This window comes from Amblyomma americanum, chromosome 8 (assembly GCF_052857255.1).
Source record: "Amblyomma americanum isolate KBUSLIRL-KWMA chromosome 8, ASM5285725v1, whole genome shotgun sequence".
Lineage (NCBI taxonomy): Eukaryota > Metazoa > Arthropoda > Arachnida > Ixodida > Ixodidae > Amblyomma > Amblyomma americanum.
Window position 1 is genome coordinate 99,392,403 of NC_135504.1, and position 14,788 is coordinate 99,407,190.

General features: G+C 46.9%; 1 long non-coding RNA gene across 1 annotated transcript; it reads left to right on the forward strand.

Moving 5' to 3' along the window:
• Positions 1–1,476: 1,476 nt before the first annotated feature.
• LOC144100582 (uncharacterized) lies at positions 1,477–3,442 on the forward strand. The gene is made up of 3 exons (XR_013307744.1): positions 1,477–1,568; positions 2,617–2,697; positions 3,350–3,442. It is a non-coding gene; the product is annotated as an uncharacterized LOC144100582 (long non-coding RNA).
• Positions 3,443–14,788: the final 11,346 nt, after the last annotated feature.

The window sequence follows — 14,788 nt, forward strand, 5'->3', positions numbered from 1 at the left end:
GGGAGGCGTGGCTGCGGAAGAGCAACCTGAGTCTCACCAGCTCCACCGGGGGCTGTTCTTGAAGGGTTGCCTCCCTGCGCTCATATGGCGGATCGGGATTGCTGTCCAAGTCTGGGTTTTCTTGGGAACAGCTACCTGCCATCGCGGGGCAGTGGAGCATCTTTTAACCCCAATACCAATGCGCCAGTTGTAGTATGAGGACACCTGGCGATCTATGAATGCAAAGCAGACAATGAACAATTCTGGATACATGGACACTAAACGCGTTACGCTATCATGCCATGCCCTTTCAGCGGAGCTTAAGTGTACCCTTAATATTTTTTTCACGACGTCCAATGTCCGCTCAGCAGCACAGGAGCTGCTCTGTACAAGAGCACAAAGGCTTAGCAGTAGTACTCGCTCTGAGCAGCATCCAGTGACTCTAAGTAGGAACGGGGTCACCTCCTGAGTGCTCCCGCTCTGAAGGCCTGATTATCCTGATCAGGCCTCATTTCTCTTGGTGGTTGGCCATCGGTAGACGGCGAGACATTTATGCTAACGTTGCTTATGCAGTCGTCATTTGCAATGTCGGAGGAAATGGAGCAGGATCCGTAAAGCTGGTGTCGGTCTCCGTACGTGCTTCGTACGTGCTAAATTAGCAATTCAAAGAAGTATATAGTTCGTGTCAGTATAAAAAAAGAACAAAACTAAAAGTTAAATTAAAATTCACCGGATAGCCCGCCCCTCTGCCAATATTAAACTGGCTTTATTTTGGAGGAGAATGTCGGTTCCGAAGGCAGGGTAGAGCAGGCAGGGAACGGTCCGGGCCCAAAACGGTTGGCGCTCTCGACTCCCGGCGCGTGTCGGCTCTTCCGCTGCAGCTGCCGAGTGCCTTCCTCTTTACAATTGTAGTGCACCTATCTTCCCAGAACGGACAAAACAGTTCCTGCTCAGTGTTCGATGGAGAGGAAAAACTGAGAGCTAGGGATCCAAAAATATGTTCAGTGGCATGCAATGCAGAGTTCTAGCTCGGCCTTCGGGAAAGTTTTCGGCGCCTGTATTATTGGGAAAGCATTATACAGCTTATCGGGAACGAAACAGGGTGCTGTTGACCGCAAATGTTGTAACGAAAAATCTTGCATGGCATCACCGTGGTGTAAAAATAATTTCTTTAAAAGGCGCGGCGACCTTAAACCAGGACTTTCAAACTGCGGAGTCGAGCACGCAATCCATGGGCCACAAAACCGCGTTGCTCCTTTGCGAACGTATATGTAAACCTAGTATATATGCGTTGTCTTACGACTGTATGCTACTGAGTAGGCGTGTCACTATAAAGGAAGAGAAAAATTAGTAAACAAATAATACAGTAACCAATAAACAGGAAATAAAAATTTAGGAAAACATGCCATCGCAACCAATCCACGTACGTAGTCTTAAGAGCCTCCGTATTTTTTTTTTGCGATACACGCGGCCATATTCGTACGCGCTGTCTTCGCAGGAAGCTGTCGCCAGTTGTCATCGTAGTCGGCTTGTTCGTCCTGAACTTCAGCGTCCTGAACGGTGCTACCCATGCTGCAGGATAACGGGCAGTGAGTATGATGGGCGGTACTGCTGCCTGCACTTTGAACTCTGTCGCACAGGGCCAAATCTTCTTGCTTAACTATCGAGCACCTTTTTAACTAGAACCTTCATGTAATGAGCACTTTTTGGCCTAACTAACTACCATAATGTGCTGTGCGTGCTGAACACTGTTGTGCGACTTCAAGCTGCACCATTCATGCCCACTGCTGCTGGATTCAACGACGCGGCGGAATGGGTTTCAGGATCCGCTGGACTCCATTGGCTGTACTCTGCGGGGTCACTCCCTCGTTGACCAGCGAACAGTATGCGAGCAGCATAAGATGAGCGTCATGCATAAAATTATCTTTGACGCCATTAACTTCATGCCCGCCTGCATAAAGACTATACCGACCAAAAGAATATTAACAAAATCGAAAAATGTACTCCCGCATTGCTTAAATGCAATAGCCAATATCATAGAAAAATTAGTTTTGATGTGCGTGCGTGTTTGTTTGTGTGGATCAGTGTAAAACGCAAGGCTCACATGTAATAAGAAATGGCTGGCTAGTTGGTGAAATGCGGTATAATACTGGGCCAATTTACCGAAAAAAACAGATATATATATCGTGAAATAGGATCGTTGGCTGGATGCTCTTTTCGCAGTTTCCCATAGCCATTCCCATATTTGATGTCCGCTTAACACAAGTTCAACGCTTCAAAAAACTGATGCGAGTCGTTTCGCATCCCTCGGTCAAATTTCTCTGCTGCTATGCCTCGGAAACTGCATGACCTTCATCTTCGGTGCCTCGTGTGAATGGTCTAATTCCCGCGTTCATAGCTTCCCTAATTACCTAATAGCGTTGCATATATACCGAATGATGGGCGCTTGAGATACTGTTGCCATGTTTTCGAACAACTCCCAGATACAGGACATAATCGCATTAGTGTTTCACGTTTTTTTTACAGAAATCGAATTTTCAAGAATAAGAGGAGTGGGCGCTATTCGAGCATGGGCGTATGCTCGGTATTTTAAGGTAGTGCTGAGAAGTGTTGCATCCGTAACTGCTTTTATTCCAGGCACTAGTTTCAGCCAGCGTCCGGAATGAAACCGACAGGCCTTCTACCCGCGGAGACCTCTTGACCGTCAAAAGAGTCCAAGTAAGTCCTCAGCCACGAAGCATAAGTTTGTGGCTCCGAACGACATGGGAGTCCGGAATGCACCATTTCTCTGTAGGAGCGCTGTTATGATGGGTGGGTTGCCATACGTTTTACATTCTTTGGAACGCTCACCATCAAGCGTGCTCAACAAGGGCAGTTCTGTGCCATTACAGCAGCATTAAACAATACATCCTGGCAGTAGCTGTCAGGGACATCACCTTTGTTGTAAACAGCGCCAGTAGTTGCTTTCACGAAGCATGGCTGCTTGTTTGCAGGAACTGAAAAGCTTAGCGGGCGGCTGTATTAACATGACTATTCATCCCTTTTCATGAGGTCTCATGCAACACCGAGAAAAATGGAGCACAAAGATGCGCTAGGCCTATCGTTGTCATGCTGTAGCTGTTGGGAGAGAGATACAAGCCATAGACGAACCCATTGTTAATAAGCGTTTTACTTCATCGATTGGCGTATTTGGTGCGGATCGAGTGGGCGGCACTCAGAAGCACTTCTGCTCTAGTTGTCTGACACGATAGGGCTTATATACAGAGTAAATTTCTCAGAGTGGCTGCACGCTTCAAGTTTTTGTTTCAAGGCTTGAAAGTAATATTTTTTACTGCACACGCGGCCATATTCGTACGCGCTGTCTTCGCAGGGAGCTGCCGCCTGTTGACGTCGTACTCGGCTTGATCGACCTGAACTGCAGTGTCCTGCATGGTGCTACGCATGCCGCAGGATAACGGGCTGTAAGTATAATTGGCGCTGCTGCTCCCTGCACGTTGAACTCTGTCGCATCGTGCCAAACCTTCTTGCTTAACTATCGAGTACCTCCTAAATCATTCGGGGCCCATTGCTGCTCGATTCGAGGCCGTGGCGAAATGTTTTTCAGGATCCGCTGGACTCCAGTGGCACTTCTCTAACGGGACCACTCCTTCGTTGACCAGCAAACAGTATGCGAGCAACACAAGATGCGCGTCATGCATGGAATAACCTTTGACACCGTTTGCATCACGTCCGGCTTCACAAAGTCTACTGACAAAAGAATACACTTGACTTTGACCATGCACTTCACAGCACCTAAAACAAGCTTAGAAAACATATACTTATTACAAAAGAAATTTTTGCAACTAATAGATAATGCACCATACCTTAGCCACACGGCCCCATTGTTACGAAAACACCAACTGTTTACACCGTGGAACGTTATAAACAAAAAGGTAGCGTTAGCTACTTACGTACAAATTCAGTCTGATCCTACCGCTTGTTGTCATCAGTATCTAACGAAAACACACACCTACAACACCCGGCACATATGTTATAAGAAAAAAATGCGTACGTACTACGGCAACCAGAAACTTAGCTACACAATTTCCAGTTTCATAAATGATCACCATCCTGCTGTAAGCATTATTCAGAAAAGTCAATCATTGAAAGCTTTCAAAAATAGCATCACTATGTATCTGTTGTCACTGCCACTATGTATCTGTTGTCACTGCCGGCATGGCCACTGTTTTTATTTTTATTCTCTTTTTCTCGCAGTATTTGCCCAACTACTGTACATAAATATTCAATATGAAATAACGCCAGTTTCAATGTTAACCGACCATCCTGTATTTCCATCTCGTTTAGTCTTTATTTTATGCGCTGAATGTCTTGTGCTCTCGACTGGGAGCAAGAAGGGTGCAGACTCTTTGTCAGGCATCCATTTGCATTTTGGTCTGCGCCCTAGGCAACTGCACCACGTGTTGCCTGAATAAACTCTTTGACTTTGAAACGAGTTCGTAAAATATACTCCCACGTTGCCTAAATACAATAGCGAATATCACGGAGAAATTGTTTTCGATGCGTGCGTGCGTACGTGCGTGTGTGCATGTGGAGAAGTGTAAAACGCAAGGCTCATATGGAATACGTAATGCCTGGCTACTTGGTAAAATGCGCCATAATATTGCGTCAAATGACGCAAGCACAGATATTCTCGAATAGAATCGATCATGATGATAGTGAATTTTAATGGCACAAGAGAATCGGCGGCGAAAAAGCGCCATGGCACCTGGTATTTTCGTTTGCCCTAAGTGGCGCAAAATACTCATTTCCCTTGCACTTCATCCTGGTTAAGCCCAGCACCAGACCAGGGGAAAGCTTTTACCCATTGAATCACCGATAGGTACCCGGCGGCACTGCGGATCAAACGCCGCACCTCCCGCATGCGAGGCGGATGCTCAACCACTAGCCCACCACTGCGGTCAATAGGATAGTTGGCTGGATGCCGTTTTTGTAATCCTCCAAAACCACTCCTCATGTTTGCTCTCCGTCTAACATAACTTAAAGCGCTTCAAAAAACTGATTCGATCGTTTCGAGGTTTTTAATTGAATCGCACAAAAGAGAAAAAGGTGCCTTTATTTCAGCGAAATTCAGCGATATGAGTGTCATAAGCACAGTGCGGGATCTCGTTCACAGTGTGTTCACAGAGTGGGCTTGTGTAAATAGAAAAATTACGCAGCTCACTGCTTGCTGCACGATCGCTCTCGTTGTTCGGTGTGGTGTGTCTGAGTTCTTTGTTAATCAATTTGGCTGATGACCGTTTCCTAAAAACCCCTCCTTCAGAGCCACCAAGCAGCCCCGACTGTTTCGCACTGTCGGATTCCACGTGATGGTGTGAAATAGTTGCGTCGCGTGACCATCATAGCCCCTAACATGCTGCCATAGTTGTCGCTGCCTTCATCACACTACGGCGGACAGGTCAGTGACTGCTAATGAGCACTAGACTAATGAACGAGGCCAATGCAATGCCATTATGCAGAGTGTCGCGCAAATCAGAGCAAATCGGAAAAATTTTCTCGGCCTAACCGACCGCTCGTTAGCCATGTAAATGTGCTTCTTGAGACGAACAAAACCTTCCGGAAATCAGCGCTCGTGTTTTAAGAGCGTTACCACTTACGTTTCTCTACGACGCGTCCGTCTGCAATGAAGGTCAAATTGACCAAAACAATAACCACGTGACCACACTACAACATTAGTGAGCACGTAGCGCATCAATTGATACCGATACTTTCGATCCATTTTATTATAAGTGCTATAGGCAGCGGCCTTCAGCGTGGGACACCCTTTAACAGGACCACCATTTCTATAAAATTAGGGGACCACCCGTTTGACGCAGAATGTTCGAAGTGGTGTCAAATTACTTGGCATGTTCCTGAGGATAAAATCACTAATTCAGTTGAAGCCCAAATTATGTGTGGGGTTCGCAACGACGGCCTTTCCCCCCCCTCCCCCCCACTGTGCATTACGAGGACCTTCAGGCAGCCATTACGGCCGAACCGTTTGCTGCGGGGTGTTCCGGATGGTGTCAAATGATTCCTCGTGTTTTGGTGCACACGTTTAAAGATTTATTAACTGATATAACGAGGAAATATACTGGATATAGCGAAGGTGGCTGCAATTAGCAACTGTAGTGCGAAATCAATGAGGTAGATGGCACTGCTTGTGTTTTAAAGGAGATGATTCCGGAAAGAAAACATCCGCGGAAGTTTGGGTTTGGTCTTCTCCACGTTTGCTGAGCAGACCGGTGTAAACACTTCAAGCTCCCGCAATTCATGCTCTTAAGTCGAACACTGAGGCAGTGTTTGCTCCCTATCTGTATCCTCGTCCTCTGCTGTGGTACAGTGTTTATTGACTACGCACTGGCAAGCCCAAAAAGCCACGCTGCTGATTTAAATGTAGAAGTTCTGTATTCACACCTGGGCTTGCCTCTGTTGGTCCAGTAGTCATGTAATAGTACATCGCAGATTTGAACGGCGGGAAAGACAAGAACGTGAAATGACAATGCGCATAGGCCTTGCCTCGAGGACTGATCGGTGGGAGCATAGGTCTTTGAACCTCAGTTCATTGTTTGAGTTCATGGTTTCTAATGGCCTCAAGGTTGCTGCGTTGGACAAAGGTGGCTGCTTTGTCGTCGTATGTGAAGAACTTCTGCAGCCAAAAAGCGTTCGAAAAAAACGTATGTCATCGCCTGTGCCCATATTTTTCGTTATTCGAACATGCACCATAACTGTCTGGTGTCGCAAAACTCAGCACCGTAAAGACTTAAAAATGCAAATAATCAGATGTGAATTATTGAGATGTTCTCCGCGTTTTGCACTGCGGCCATGGCGCTCATTTCTTTCGTGCTGCTGGTAATTTAAAACGTTAATTTTCCTGCGGTTTGATTATGCCACATACGTGGTAATAGGAGAGGATATATATAGTACAGTATTTAAAGCGGTAGAATTAAGAGTAAAGACACCTAACTTTTGGTTGCGTATTTTCTTCTTTGTAATGAGGTTTGAGACATTATAATACATGGATTACCACGTGGTGTTCTCCTGCACCCGCTAAATGATTTATAATCGAATTCCTTTCTCGGGCTGTGCCGCTTTCAATAGCCGAATGATGGCTTTGACGTCAAAGGCTGGTTATAGGCCACGCTTGGCATAAAAAAACTGCAAATAAAATCACTGCTTCTACATACGTCCTCATTCCGACTCTTGAGGAAGGCTGGGTTCAACACTTTAGCGATTTAAAACGATGAAGCAGCGATTATATCGCAGTTTTTCATGTGTCACGTGATACAAAAACACTCTCTGACGTAACAGCCTTCGTCCTCTTGTTGAAACCTGAACCGAAACAGCATTACAGAAAAATTCGGTTGTAAAATTTATAGCGGTCGTAGGCGAATATCACACGGCGATTCATGCGTAGTGGTCTCTTCCGCATCGTTGAAAAGAAGAAAACATGCCACCAAACATAGCTGTCTGCTCTAGTTTGAGTATTGTTACAGCTCTATGGGGGACCAGAAATTTAGCGATAAAAGCTTTCTACCACTAGCGGTAGATAAGAAAGGCACCGAGATTGAACAAATAGATGGTAGCAATCGTGAATCATTTCCGATTGTCTAGCTGTGATGCACACTTGGTACAGGCGAGAAAATGCAGTAAGAAATTCACAGTGTTTTTAACTGTTTTTCTGGCGTGGTGGGGTCACACAGTGAAGGTATTATTCCCTTGCGAATAGACTGAAACTGTGTGACAAATGGACTAAAAGAATTGCAACACAACAGTGTCGCACGTGGATAGGCCCAGAGAGAACAAAAAACCTCTGATTTTTTTTTCTGGAAACGCCCAGCACAAATGTATTTAGGCCTGCTCCACCATCAATACTTTTCATGTTTCCAAAGCTCTGGTCGCCTAAACTTGATTAATGCGATTTGGTATGACTGACACATTCAAAAAACTTTCAACATGAACCACTGTCGACGCGACTCTGGGGGTCAAGAAAGTGCTTCTATGAGCTACACGTGGAAGTGTGCGCTGTCTGCCGGGGCCCGTTCGATGAGTGCGTTTTTCCACTTTCTTGAGGGGTAGCGTCATATGCTTTCTTTACCCAACGTTCTTTCATTAGCCCATCATGGCACTGAAAAAAATTGGAGGGGCAATGAAGCTCCGAAAGAGTATTTCCTGCTAGCGTAATGATGGCTTAACTCCATATATGCACAAGGTCATTCTCTGCTTTACGTTTATAGATACCTGGAAGTCCTCACACCCCTCCTGGCGCAGTGGTGAATTGGTTTAAGCGATGCGCCACTGCCCTGCGATGGCAGGTGCTCCCAGCGGTGGGCCTTGTGTGGCCCAGGTTGCTCTTCCCAAGCGACCAATGATTATTTAACTGCCACCTGCCACGGTGGGCACTTCGTTCACTATCCGGTGGGCAGGTTGTGGTGAAGCGGCAATGTCACATGAGCAAGGTGACCCACCTGCCTCTTAGGTTGCTCTGGGCGTCACCTGCCAGAGCTGCGCTCGGGATTTTTCGCTCACAACGCCGACACCGCATTTTCTGACGAACGGGGCCTTTAACGCTAGGGCGTTAATACTCACGTTTCTGACGCTCATCCCACGTTTCGAAGCTCTGCTGTCTGTCACCGTCAACGTCAAACCCGATCATCACCTCGCTACTGGAGAACAGGCCGGGTGGCTCTGCCACCCTAGCAGGAATGGGTGAAAGTGTTAACGCTCACCGCTCCACATGCTTGGCGACTGATCACTTGCTCTTCCTAGCTGATTATAGTGCGCTGTTTAACATGGCACACTGCACTGCGAACGATGCTAAAACGGCGCATAGCTGTGTGCCGACGCCGATTTCGAGTTCACTGACTGGAAAAGAAATGCGCGATTGATGACTACCTACAGCAACGCGTGTCATCCACCTGAGCATGCACACCAGCCTATAGACTTGGTAAATTTGCATTCGACTCAGTGATACGCAAACTAACCTCTCCACAAAGAGCTTCAATGCGTTAAACGTATTCAGAAATGCTTTTGTTATTTTAAAAAAAACTTGTGACCCGAACGACGCGGGTTCGATCCCTGGCGCGGTGGTCGAATTTCGATGGAGGAGAAATTCTCGAGGCCCGTGTACTGTGCGATGTCTATGAACGTTTTAAGTACCCAAGAGGACGAAATTTCCGGAGCCGTTCACTACGGTGCCCCTTAAAGCCTGAATCGCTTTGTGGCGTTAAACACTAAATAAACCAAACCAAATCAGATCAGAATTTAGTTCGCAATGTGCGCCCTCGAGTTGAGCTGATGCTCGGACGCTATCAATTCGGACGTGGTGCGCAGATATTTCCCGTTTCTGATTGAGAGAGAAACTCTCTTTCCTACCTTGAACAAACACACACTTACCGGAGGTAGCTTCTGGAATTGTGGGCACGTGATTGATCAGGATGCGTAATGAACGGTGGCGAAGGATCTGTTAGCAGGCACGGCAGCGTTTTCCTCATCAAAATCCGGAGTTATGCTCTGTTAACATCCAGGGAAGTGAGAGTATAAAATGGCGCGTAATGAATGAACCGCGGGCCGCTTTAGCTGAATGAGTTCTCTTTTTTTTTTGCAGCTATAAGTCGCTAATATAGTCCATGCACTCAAGCAAAAAGTATGCATTTGAAGCAGTCCGAAGAAATGTTTTTTTTAAAATAGAACTCGACAAAAGAGCCACTCTGCGAATACGTATTGGTGTAGTTCTTGGTTCAGAATTACGCGGCGTACCTCCACGTTTAGTGTCCATTCCACCCTGATTCCACGATTGTATTGGGGCGAGGTGCTGACCATTGCACCATTAAACGTTTCCCTGATGAAGAGCCTTTGCAGCCTAAGCAGTTACCGTCAGCGTAGAATATGTAAGGACTGTTTCGTTATTTATGAACATATCTGGATTGCCATTGGGAGTAAAAGCAGAACTTCGTGAACGGCGTCCCTTGAACGACGCTCATCTCGATGACACAACAGGCTTGCGCTGTAGGCGAAATCTGTCTTGAGACTGTATTTTGACTCACGTGTTACGTTGTCCACTATACGTGACGGGCTCATGTCCATATGGGGAGTTCGACTCTGAACGCACGCAGAGCGGCTGACATTTACACGCGGCCGCTTTGTGGACGCTTTCAGCGTACCAGTCACTCACCGATCTCACCGGGCTTCAGAGCGGAATACTGCCTACTGCGCCATGCATGCAGAGTTATGCGTGTATGGAAGCAGTTTGACTTCCGGCACAATTTTATTCCTGGCCTAAGGGAGAGAAAGCTCCCTGAGAATAAATACAAATAAGTTCGTCGTTTCATAGCAAATTATATTTTGCATTATTAGTTGTTTGAAAAGCTGAACGCAATCCTCTTCTTCAAAATCGTCTAGAAATGGCTTTTCTTGACATGGTTTCGCCCTTCGGGTTTTTAATTGTTCGCAGATAGAACATGGAATTACCAACATTCCAGGAAGGAACAAGATGATCGCATGTGCTGGTTTAATGTGATTTTCAGAAAACTTGTTTTACGGTATATTGTCCACATTTTCTGGCTTTCTGATTTAATGTTGCTACCTGGCTAGTTTTTTCAGCGCTATGCTCTGACTGGAGTATGAGTATGAGTGATGAATAATTTTAATGATGCTAGGGAAGCTGTGGCCAAAAGCGTTTCGGCGCGGAGCATTTTCTTCTCTACACCAGGTGGGGCCGAACAACCATTTTCCAAGAATTTCACCCGAATATAAGCAGACCACAATGCATGGGGAAGGCTTGAATTCATTTGAAATTTGTGAATAACCGGCAAAACTGGGAATCGAACGTCGCGCCTCCAGCATAGGTATGGCATTCTCAAACCACTCTGGCACCCCTACGGTTGATGCTCCGCTGAGGTTCAGCGCATGCCTTCTTTACTTAAACCAGGTGTATGACAGTAGACCTACTTATTTTTTTCAGATGCAGACCCCGTATGAAAAAAAGACGGATGCAGCAGGCGAGACGCAAAGCAGCAGCACAGAAAAATGGTAAGATCACCGAGAGCCGGCGGGATCACCTGAAAATGTCACCATACTTTGACGCTCACGCCGTTGCCTTCTCTGATGTGACGACATTGTTACCTGAACAATAAAAGAAATCACGACCTGGCTTCGCAAATGTTCTGGAAGATTCGTGTGCTTCTGAAGAAGCTTAAGGAGGCCATCGCTTCATCTTCATTTCTGGCGTATACCTTGCAGGTCAAGGTAACAGAGCTGGGAAGTCGAGCACCAGGCTAGGATTACAGTGTCGACGGCTGGACACCGGTGTAGTGAGACTACAGCCCTTGATTTTATATCCTATGCCTTTTCCCATTATTAGAGCAGTAAGGACAGCGCGGACATCTTGTACAAAGCACGAGTACTGTGTGCTGAGACATATATTTGAGAGGGCGCGAAAAAGAAAAAAGTGCCCTGCCCGCACTGTGTGCAGAGAGACAGCGGCCTTTATCTGAAGTGGACCGGAGACAGTTTCCTGTAGTACATGAAGTGACCAAGAATGCATACCGCCCGAAACGTTGTGCTTGCAGTGCTAAATGTTTGCGGCTAGCCTTAAATTACCAGGCTACGATCACTTAATGCTACGACTTGTATTTCATCGCTCATCATGTTAAATATGCACGTACTCAAGGTTACCTCAAAGACCCATTTCCCAAAAATTTCAAAGCAAAGAAGTCTAGCGCCAGGCTACGGTAAAGCTTGCACCCATTGTATCACCGGTGGGTACCTGACGCCACTAGAGATCGAAACTCGCCACTCCTGCCTGCGAAGCAAATGCAGCTACGGCGTTTTTAAATGCGACAGCATTATATGCCCCATTAGCACAAAAAGCCGTCCGCTGTGGCCTATGAACACATGTAAGCGGAGGTGTATAGCCATGATGAAACGTGAAGTACTATGACCAATGAAAACATGACTCGTATTCATAGTCATGAGGCATAGTCATTGTGCAACCTATAATGACTCTGCACTTTACAGGTAACGCAATATAAGGTGCATAGAGGGAAGGGGCGACAATTTGCGGAGCACATGCAGAGCGCCCTGTTCTTGGAGCCAGCAGTGCTGCCGCCGTGACTGCTCAAGCGAGCCGGTTGAAAGGCTCTGCTATCTCGCCAATGGCATCTTTATGTAGCTATACATGCTAAGGGACACCCAAAGCGGCCCAACGTGTCACCATTGCACACAGAGCATTCGGACACTATGGCGTGCCAAACAGCGCAGAACGGTGAGCACACCGCCTATTACGAAGAGAAGCGGCGGCTCAGCGAGGCGGTGTGTAAAGGTCTACAAATGGCGAAAGAGCTTAATCACGTTGTCCGGTTAAGAGAGAGAGAATAAATATTTTAATGACGACCGAAGCAGATTGTGGGTGGTGTCCTCGGTCCAGGATTCCAGTAGCTTCCTCCATCGCTTTGGGGATGGCGACTAGAGCCTCTCTGCCTTTCAGGGTTCCGCTGGCCAGCGTCACCTCCCACTGCTCCAGCGCCGCGTTGGGCGGCTCTAAGTGGCTGGATTTAGTTGTGCATGTCTGTGTAAGTAAATGTAGAAATACCACAACACCAGGGACACGTATCTGCATAGACCAGTTAAGAAAAGCGGATGATGACGCAGGCTTCGAAAGCCGTGTAAACAGGAAAGTAGGCCGTTTGCGCTGCCTAACTGGAAGAAAAGAAGCGAACGAAGACGGGGCAATGTTTTGCTCCCGAAGACCCTAGGCTACTGCCACCTATGAGCTGTTCTAGCATGCGCAAGAACTATTCAGCAATGTCTTTCACGCTTGCACAAATACGCGACGATTCAATGGAACGTTTCATGGTTCGAGGCTTGGTAACGTTTCGTTCCTTAGTCCTGGAGTAACGTGGAAGCCATTGAACTTCGAATTATTTATTTCTTTAACTGTGCAGTCCGGGTTCGTTTTTTCGTTTTGCTTTCAGGAAAGAAATAATCCATGCCTGAGAAATGATTCGATGGCGAACGACGTCCAAGTAACGTTAATTGTGCTTATGCGAACCCGATATCATTTCCACTCATTTGTTTCAGTCAGAATTGACGTTGACAGCGCTTGTTCTGCGTCTCTTCCGCGTTTTCCCGCTGTTTGGCTGCGCGCTGCACAAAATGAACAAGGAGAAGCAGGTGCTAACTGTGACGTCAAGAATAAGCGGAGGTTGACGAACGGGGTTCAACTCAAGGAAACGTCAGCCAGCTATCGGAAGAAAAATGGTAGGTATAAGGTTAAGAGACGGGAAGCGGCCGGAGTGGGTGAGAAAACAAACACAAGTTAATGACATCCTAGTCGAAATCAGGGGGGAGAAATGGGCTTGCTCAGGGCATGTAATGTGAAGGTAAGGTAAGGGTAACGGAGTGGATTCTAAAGAAGCTGAGCGTAGCAGAGGGCGGCAGAAAGTTAGGTGGGCTGATGAGACTAAGAAGTTGGCGGGTATAAGGTGGCCGCAACTGGCACAGGACCGGGCACAGGACGCTCTTTTTCTCCGCTACCCCATTTAGTAATCAGCTGAGCTGCTGCTACTGCCGTTTGTTTTGGATAAGATCTTTTATTCCTCATAATAAAAAGCGTTTTCACATTTTTCCTCATTTACGCGAAACAGTAGCAGTTGACGCCATCGTCACGGTTGCAGCGTACAGGAGGCTGGTTGTGCAGTGCCCAGCGAATGCTTGACGGGGACCCACTGTGCTGTAGCTCCTCTTTTGCTGAACAAGAACAAAATTCGCGGGAACGAAATGGGGGCAACAAATCATTTTGCAAGCATATTCTAAACTACCTGCAATCGTAGACAAAAGGTCTTCCTGTTGCGCATTTCCAGAAGTTCTTTTACGGAGTTTAGAAGAGGTATTCTAAAGACTACATTTAAGCTTCTTGACTATGCCGAGAAGACGGATTCAGAAGACGTCTTTTAGCATAGTCGCATAGGGCAGTCGTGTACGGCAACGCGTATTCTTGGTTAACCTTTGTTCGCCAAGCAGCAAACCGGTTTTGTTGGTGGGTTCCATGCTCGCTTTGCAGTCTGGAAGTCTTCGGTTCAATTCCTGCACCTTCGGAAGATTTTTATTTTTCTCTGATACAGCTCTGACATGAGCCAGGATTTCTGCGGCCAATGCTGCTGGTCAACGCCGACGCCGGGTTTCGTTGACGATCAGGCATATAATACTTTCACATTACAATGAACAATGAGCTGATAAATTCGTGCATAACTTCCGGGCGTTCCAACTCAATCCGGCAGTTCCCCGTGTCACCCAACCCCTTCCACGCCCAATGGTAAGCGGCGCTGTCGAGCTCGGACCTGGATGTCCAGCGCAAGCTGGTTGGCAGGGCCAGACTGACGGCAGACACCGTACAATACCTGGATTGAGGTCCCCTCCCGGACTGGGCATACTTCAGGTTTTAGAAGGAATATAAATGAAAAGATGCCTACGGGCGATAAAAACACTTCTTTCGATATGTAGGAGACAGGCCGATGAAGTCACCGTCGCCTTGGTTTCCTGCAGAAAATGAAAAGGCATAGAGTCTGTTCACAATGGGAAGTAAATAAAAATGTTTATTTATGTCACGGTATCCACCATTTTGCGGTGCTACCTCATTGGAAGCATTAGATCCACGATATGCAAGCATTCACTGGCTCAAAGAGAAAGTGCCCGCGGTTTAGGTTTCCGCGTTTGCAGCACTTGAGGTCGCACTCCATAGACACTTCTGCGTCCCACGCGCCTGCACGCCCAG